The sequence below is a fragment of the Centruroides sculpturatus genome, unplaced genomic scaffold (assembly GCF_000671375.1).
Source record: "Centruroides sculpturatus isolate CEXI.00-Female unplaced genomic scaffold, Cexi_2.0 scaffold2167, whole genome shotgun sequence".
In the NCBI taxonomy this organism is placed as follows: Eukaryota; Metazoa; Arthropoda; class Arachnida; order Scorpiones; family Buthidae; genus Centruroides; species Centruroides sculpturatus.
Genome location: NW_019386363.1, coordinates 46,880 through 56,259, shown reverse-complemented (window position 1 = coordinate 56,259; position 9,380 = coordinate 46,880). Strand labels below are relative to the sequence as shown.

At 29.0% G+C, this 9,380-nt stretch overlaps 1 pseudogene; it reads right to left on the bottom strand.

Moving 5' to 3' along the window:
* Positions 1–1,055: 1,055 nt before the first annotated feature.
* Positions 1,056–8,721, bottom strand: LOC111614684 (annotated as a pseudogene).
* Positions 8,722–9,380: the final 659 nt, after the last annotated feature.

Genomic DNA, 9,380 nt, shown 5'->3' with positions numbered 1-9,380 from the left:
TTAAAAATTATTTTTTTATTTTGTACAAACAAAATAAATATATTGAAAAATATAAAAACAATAAAAAATTATACTTCAGAAGTTAATTTAGTATCAAAAACGTAAAATATTTGAGTAGCCCAAGACATAGCCAAAGATTGCAGCACCACAGCACTGGTAAAAATTTATATTTGCCGACTGGAATTCTTTCGGATAATTGATGTTTCAGATAATAGACGCTCTACTGTATTACAGTTTTCCTGTTTTTAATTTAATCATACTAGTGTTCTTAAGTTCTTTTTTGATTCATCTGCAAGCACCTCCTATATAATATCCAAAATCATTTAGGACATCACTATATAACAAATTATTAAAAATAAACATACACAATAAATGCATTTAAAATTTACATGTAGAAGAAACACGGTCTTCACAATCATCCTTCTAACACCACATTTAAAATCTCAGATAGTTAAAAATATTATTATTTATTCCTTTCTGAAACACACATAACTATAATAAATAATCAATAAATTACTAAATAATCACAATTCAAGTGTGATAAATTGTAATGATGAAACATTAATGCTTCTGCATTCACAGGAAGTAAGCAAATTTTCTTGGTTGTCATAAATACTTCCAGCTTTGCTGAACTTACTGTACATTCACTAAACATTACATTTTGTGGAGCTGCCAAAAACTGACAGGCCTCAATGACAAAATTTAATTTTTTACTTTTCATTACATAATAATAACTTTTTAATGTTAAAAATGTATACAATCTTTATTATTAAATAGAAAATGCTGCTCTCCACTTTATTCTAATGTAAGGTGACCAGATTTTAACATTGTTGAAGCAGGACAAAATTGACAAGGGAGGGGTTGTCTTGTTGAAAAAAATTGTTCTAGAGCAACAAAATTTTATCACCAAAGAACACAAAAATTGTATTGTATTATATTTTTTTAAATTTTAACATATGTAAAATTTACAAATATAATAAATATATATACTATTACAAATCTTTAAAAACTCTATTATTTTGCATATTTCTCAGTTGATTGAATTTTTTTAGTAAATTGCTATCATTTAAAATGTTATGAAATTTTTCACAAGAATTTGTTAAATTATATTTCACATATAATATGGCTTTCAAAGTCTCAACATTTAATTGTGATTTATCAGATGCCCACACTTTATTTAAGGTAGAAAAAAAATGCATTCAGTTGAGGCATTAGTTTATGGTAAGGACAGCGTGTATTCCACAATTTTTAATGCATTATTGTATGGAACATAATTTGTTTCAAAATGATAAAATATGTCTAACCATTTGTTCTCTGTTGAGATTTTTGATGATGCCCAAGATTTAATCTTTTCCTTATCAATATATTTTTTTAATAATGACTAAGACAAAAATATTAAAAATCTTAAATAGTTCTAGCTCCAAATGAATAGTTTTTTTAATGATGATACTTCATTAAAAAGATCATTTTTGGAAATATTACTATCTGGAAAATGTGATCGAATGATTTTTACACATCTTTCCAATTAAGTTCTTGTTTTAATATAACCCAATGAAAATGTTCAATATCATTGTAATGTACTGTCCACTCTTCTAAATAATCTAAGTTGTTACTATAGAACTTTTTGACGTGATTCATGAAATCTGTTAGAAGAACAAGGTGCAATAAATCATAAAATGATTTATTGCACCTTGTTCTTCTAACTGACTTACACTATTACAGATTATACTATATTTTACAATTATTTTAATCCTTCTTATTTCTTTCTAAATAATAACAATACTAACTTGTATTACTTTTCCTCTGAATTTGCCCTGAGTGTCACTTTATTATTGTAATTTTTTATTATATAATACTGTCAAAACCAAAATGAGCCCCAGCCCAACTGCTAGCAATAGAACAATGCAAACCAATGTGCTTACTCTTGCTAGTCACTAGCTTTCTACGGTGGCGACAGACGAGAGCTCTGCACCATGTAACATGCAAAAAACAAAATGTTCACTTGTTTGGACAGCCTGTGAACACGCGCTGCTCTGTTGCATGCCCCAAACCATTTTCTGTTGGTCTTTGCCACAAACTCAAAGAATTTTGTCAGCACAGCATTCTTTATTTCCGATGCTTACACACACCTTGGTATTGATACGTGTGATACAAAATAAACTTTACAAATTTTAAACATAAGACATGTTTATGACACATAATTGACAAAAACTTAATTTTTCCAAAACTTGGGCCTTTTTTAAAATGCTGCGGGATGCAGGACAAATTGTCAAAAATCAGGACTGTCCCACCAAAAGTGGGACATCTGGTCACCTTATTCTAATGCTGAGAGTCTAAGCCTTCTGTTTCAGGCAGTTCTAAATAAAAACAGTTGATATTAGGCTATATATTTGGTATTCAGTAGTCAGAAAAACAGGAATATTTGGTATTTGGCAACAATAACATCCAAATGATTATTTAGTATTTGTCCAAAAACTCCTATTTAGTGCATTCCTATCAATAATATTCCCACATACTAATAAAGGAAAATTTAAATAAGGATTTTTTTTATAGATTCTTGGTTTTGTATTTTATTTGAGTGATCTTAAATTATTTGTGAGTAGTTACAGTAAAAGTCATTAATTGACAATTTATGTTTTAAAATGAAAAGCTAAATTTTAAACTATTTAAAAGCATCATCTTAAATTATATTTAATTGTTGTTTCAAGTCAGGTTGCTCTAATTCAGTGTTTCTCAACCTCTAACGAATCATCACCCCCTTCAACATAGTATCGCTCCTTCAATAAAACCATTACGTAGTATTGTCCCCTTCACTTCAAGATTCCAATGCCAAGGGCCACGGCTAATGCCAAATTCATACTGCATTGAATAGATTAGTGACTAGTATAATGTTATTTGTTTAATTATTGTAAGCTATAACGAATAAAATATCTAAGTATTCTTAATATAATGTTTTACTATATCGCCCAGAAAATTGTTTTTTGCCCCCAAAAATATATATTGTTACTAATCACCCCCTCAACATGGAAAAACGCCCACATGAGGGCGATATCGCCCCAGTTGAGAAACACTGCTCTAATTCAAACTCCAAAAATGTTGAAATATGAAGATTAAGTTACAGACTTTGAAAACATTAATTCTATTACATAAATTTCAAATTTCTCTACTATTAAATATTTTTTGAATTTCTTCAGATCATCAAATTCAGAGAGAGAAAAAACATAATATATAAAGTTATGAATATACAGGTACCCCCGTATAACACGGGAGTTACATTCCAGAAAATTGCTGTGTTATGCGAATCTGTGTTATACAAAACAAAGAACTAGTGCAAAAAGGGGGTTAGGTTCCAAAAATTAAAAAACATGTTGTTAAATCCTTATTTAAATCGGATTTATTATTCATTTTTTTTCCATAGGTAAAATACATATTTATTATTTAAGTAAATATTTTACCAGAGGATTATTCATTTTATATGATGATCTCAGCATAAGCATCATCAACTGGTAACAGTTTTTGGGTTCATTCTGTGTGTGGTTAATAGTGGTCACTCTGCAATGGGAGTGCGCTGCTGCTTGTAAGCATTTAGGAATGACAGTGAAAGAAAGATGGCAGTGCCCACACTATCGATAGTGTCATGTGGAAAAATCTATAATTCTAAAATGAGCTTTTAGAGGCAAAAGAAGGGTCCCATTTGTAAATTTAACCATTAAACGGATTATTTGTTGAAAGAGCATTCAAAGTAGCCACGAAAACAATTAGAATGTTCGCGTGGAGTTACGCTGAGGTATAAAAGAACGCACCCTTTATTACATTTTATGTTGTACGAGGGTTTTACCCAATTCCCGAACCGTGTTAGAGTGAACCTGTGCTATAAAAGCACTGTGTTATACGGGGGATGTTCCCAATTCTTGAATTGTGTTAGAGTGAATCTGTGCTATAGAAGTGCCGTGTTATACAAGGGTTACCTGTACTTAAAAAAGTAAATGTGAATATTAAAAATTAAATTATATACAACATATATATTTATCAAAATGTTTTACATGTTTTGAATATTTAATATTTTTTGCTTTCCTAAATAACTGATAACAATTATAAAACAATTGTTTTAATACAAAATTTTATTTTGCAGTGAACTTTATATCATCATTTATTCAGATTATAATAAAAATGATTATTATAATCTAAAAAAAATAACCAAATAAGAATATATATTTAAAATAAATTCAAATCTTAATGACTGTAAAGTTTTATAGATAAATTTACAATATTTTGTCTTGTTTTAAAGTTTTTGGATTTCTCTATAATAATTCTTTATGTACAATATCACATCTTATGTCATCAACCAAAATTTAATTTTAAAATACCAATTTTGCATTTTTTGTAATGACAATAGTATCTGAATTTATTTAAATAAATATTTAAGTTGGATGTTGTAAGTACATAGTAAGCATAAGTTTTAATGTATTAGCATTTTTATATTTATACATTCTCTAATATTGTAGAAAAGTTTACTTATAAATAATATAAAATATAAGATTTATATTAAACACATGACTATATTTTATAAATTATATTCATTATTATATATGAAGTATATTACATTTCTCTATTATTATGTAAACATAATAATAGAGAAATGCTATAATTTATCTAATATAACAATCATTAATATGAAGCAAAACCATCAGAAATTTAAGAAGACATGCTACTTGTGTTCACATGAAATTTAATATGTTCATAGATATAACAATGGTAATTTTTTTCTAATAATTGATTTTTTGATTAATCAATAATTTTGTATTCTATAATCAAGATATCGATTAATTGGTTTGATTCAATATTGAATATATTCTAATCGTTAGTGCAGTAGGCCTAAACACAACACACAAAAAAGAAAAAACACCCATATACACACTATGTGATATTACCATACAAAATCCACTTAACCTCACATATTGTAAAAGATTTTTTTTAATTAACAAAAAGATGCAGAAGCACTAGTAGGATTTCATATTGAAAAATGAAAAACAGTGGTGAACAAAGCAGCAGTAATAAAAACTAATTTAGAAGAATAACCTGGAAAATGTAAATTGATAACACTTCTATAGAACTATCAAACAAAACAATTACATTCTATCTCCTTAAATAAAGATAATGTCAAACTAGCAATAACTGTAAAAATCATGTATGCAATGAACATTCATGTTGTGTATGTGTAAATTGTCATAGTAGTAGTTTTTTCATTTCATTTTGTGCAACTTAGAATAATAAATGAAAATTCACAATCTATGCATGTTTTTGTTTATAAACAAATCCAATAACAAAAAGAATAAAATTGCAAAGATGTTTTTAAATTAATATTATTGCAAAACATTACATTGAGCTGTACATTGTAAAAATATATATGTGAAAAAGTACATTGAGCATATGACACTTTGTGTATAAACATACAGATGCACTCATAATCATGTTATGATAGCACACGATATGGGTGTATCTGTTATGCTTCATACACAAAATGTCATGATATGTCATAATCGTAGTTTAATTATGAAAGGAACATAATCAATCTCGGTGATTAATCTGCATTATAAAAATATTGATTAATGCAATTATTTTAATCACGATTTATCGATATTTATCTATTATAAATGATTGACCGATTGTTTAATTTTCATGACCATTGTTTAATAAATGACTGTAATATAGATAAAAATAATGTTAAAATCCTATACAAAGAGAAAAATATGTATAATAGAAAATTTAAAGAAAGTATCTCAATCTTAACAGCCAAAAACTGTATCAAATAAATCTGTAATCTGAAAACTGTATCAAATAAAAATTTAAGTGTAAAAATAAATGAGAATTGGATGAAAATATTATAATATACGCAATATACATTAATGTCGATTGTAATTATCTATAAGAGTTATGCTGTTGTTAATATTAATAATAACTTCCTTTGTAATATGCAAATCAGTACAACACTGCAATGCAGTATGTAANCGTCTTATGTAAATTAGAGGAAAGAGTCTTAGTAAGCTTACAACACAATATCCTTAGCTATACGCGTTATTTGTAGATGATATTTTGATTATATGGAAAACCAAACCTGATATAGGAGAGGTGTTAAAAGTTTTTAACAACAACACCTACGGCCTAACACTAGAATTAGATCAGGAAAGTCGCACAGAGGTTAGCTACTTGGATATCAAGATTAGTATGGCGAATAAAAATATAACCACATCTATTTACCGCAAACCCACATACATTTCCCTCTTTATACCTGCTAACTCAGCAGACCCTTGGCCTTTTAAGGTAGCGGCTTTCCGGGCTCTAGTTGCTAGGGCTTTCTCCCATTGCTCGGACATTTCCAATACACACATGGAACTGAAATGCATCAAGTCTATAGCATCTGCACACGGGTACCACCAATCCTTAATAAACAGGCTCACTGCCAATCAGCTATCTACGATAACTACCACCGACACGAGGCTTAATGATGCAGAATGCAAGCGGGTGGATATAGCTTACGAACCATCCCTCCAACAGAACAAAACAAATTTTTCGAATCTTATCTAATGCAAAAGACAAGTCTGAGGACAAGAAAGCATCAGGAGTGTACCGCATTCCATTGCAAGATAATCGTTTCAATAGGCATATAACATACATCAGGTCAATGTATCAATCTCTAAAGACTAGAATACAAGACCACAAGTATGATGTGTCCAAGGGGAAGTATAATACTGCACTAGCCCAGTATGCTACTGAACCCGGAATTTCTCCTTGTTGGGATGAAGCTACGCTTTTACACAGGGTGTTTGACCAACATGACTTACGTTCGTTGGAGGCTATTGAAATTTATATAGTGGGCATGAAGGGAGGTTACATTAACTCCAACTATATTTCAATTCCACAATCCTGGAAGTATTATTTACAAAGCCACAAAGCATAACTATGATTTTTTAGCATAAAGTTAGCTTTAGGCGATGTAAAGGAAACAATTTTTCCCTATCGCACATTGTTTATACATTAAAACATCAGGCTAACTTTTAACAATGACTATATTATTACCACCATATATATTATTTTATATATTAACACCATATATATTATTATTGTATTTATTTAAAACTTTATTTATAAATATTTTAATTATATGTTGTAATACATAATGATCTTTGTATTCAACATTGTTTAAATGTTAAAAATTAGAACACAGCTATGTTTGAAAACTGTGAAAAAGATAGAACTGTTTTTCTATTCCATGCAATTTTTCCTGACGAGGGCATCTGAAAGACGGCCGAAAACGTTTGAACATTAAAATTTTTTTGTTGTTCATTTGCTGGAATTATCGCTTAGGTGTGAAGTGGTTGCTTTAGTATATATTTCCAGTTTGTGTGCCAGTTTTATGTCTGATCTACGCCATCTAGCACCAGTGCCCGTGGTCTTATCCACTTGGCTATCACTGCTAAACTTTCAGACTTAGGCCTCTGAAAATTCATTGTTTAGCTTATATTTTTCAGAAACAATTGAGAAGTGGGTCCTATTATTTGGACAAGGAGCTTTTGTGTTTAAGGCTACATGCTCACCAGGCTTCGTTCAAATCAGAGAGTCAAACGTATGGCCCTCTTCTTGTTAGCAATAAGGAGAGGATGCTTTTTGATTTAATTTCAAACTGAATGTCAAAATAAGCAAACTAGGCTTTTCATCATCACTTGCTACCATCAGTATTATATTTTTATTGCCACATTAATAAATGAAGTGCGATCCCTGCCACTGTGAAATGATTGTTCTTGCATAACTTGATGGATTAATCGATAGGATGATATTTGGTATGTGTCATTAGATGATGTTGATGGACAAAATTTTACATATCTTTTTATCTATTCTAAATAATTCAAAATATTTTTAAAAAAATTACACTGGAGTATAGTTCTGCTCCACACTGTAATCCCTCTTTCTGCATAAGGGGACCACTTTGAGCTTGTCTCTTTGGTGGTCACATTAGCAGGTTTCACTGTATTTTGTATATTTACACTTGATGTCATTGGCTGCATTCAGCAGACTCAACAGTTGTAACTGAGAAAATCTGTAGCCGTTACGTAGCAATCTGGATCTACCGAACAACAAGTGATGTATGCATTGGAACAAAAAGCTTCATTGGTCAGTTTCAGGTAGTAATAGGTAGCATAAATGAAAGACACTACCAAATGTGACATCAAAACACCAAACATGTTCTGAAAGAGCGTTGCTGTAGAGAGCATTCGGCAAAAAATACTCAACAGTTCCGAACTGTCGAGTTTGCTAAATGCAGCCATTGTATTGATAAGCTACATTATTTTATTGTACTTTTATATAATCTATTTTGTTTGTTAAAAACACATAGCAAATTACTTTAAAAAGACTTTAGATTGGTATTATATCAAAGATTTTTCAAGCAGAATTTTTATTTTACACATGATGATTTGGACTGATTTGTTTAAATAAAAAAATTGGGAAAATCCTCATATTACATAAAATTATATACAATCTATTTGCCATCTATTTTACTTACCCATCAGTTTTTTCACCTTTCGCTAACTTTTCAGCGCATGAAAAAGCACCTTTGTGTAACCAACAATAAGTATCTACCGCAACTGTACAACCACTAAAATTTTTAATATTAACTTCTTTTTTCGCTTTTTTCAGAAACGGCAATAATCCTTGTATACCCATTCTGTTGTCAATTTCCAAATTCCCGCGATTTCTCACTATCTATCAAACTTTCCCGGAATTTTCCCTGAACCGAATAAATAATTTACGTAAAATTCTTACGCATCCTTACATATACCTTATTAAACCTTAATACTATTAAGTTTAAATAATAATATGAAATACTGGTATAAATTAATAAATTAAATACAAAATTAATTGACGAAGATAAAATTTACTTTAATAATTTCCCTTTTTTAAATCAATTTATAAAAATAAATTTCTTACGTATTAATTTTGTATTCCTAACAAAAAAAAATAATTTATCTTATAGAATAAACTTTTCATATTTCTAATTAAAAATATTTATTTAATTTATATTTCTATAATAACAAAAAATATTTCTCGTTTCCAAAGGGATATTTCCTGGACAACGGTATCGATGTAGAAAACGACAGTAAAGCCATCTTTTGATATCATTTAGAACTATAATGGCGAATCTCCGTGTTAATATATTTGCATCAAATCGAATTCTATATACAGTAATATGAGTAAAAATAATTTTTAACTATTTTTAGTCTGTAGCAGAATATTAACGATATTGACGCAAACGTTATATATATAATAACATTTTAAAAAATTAATATTAATATTTATAATACGATAAGTTTATGAGTGAGGTG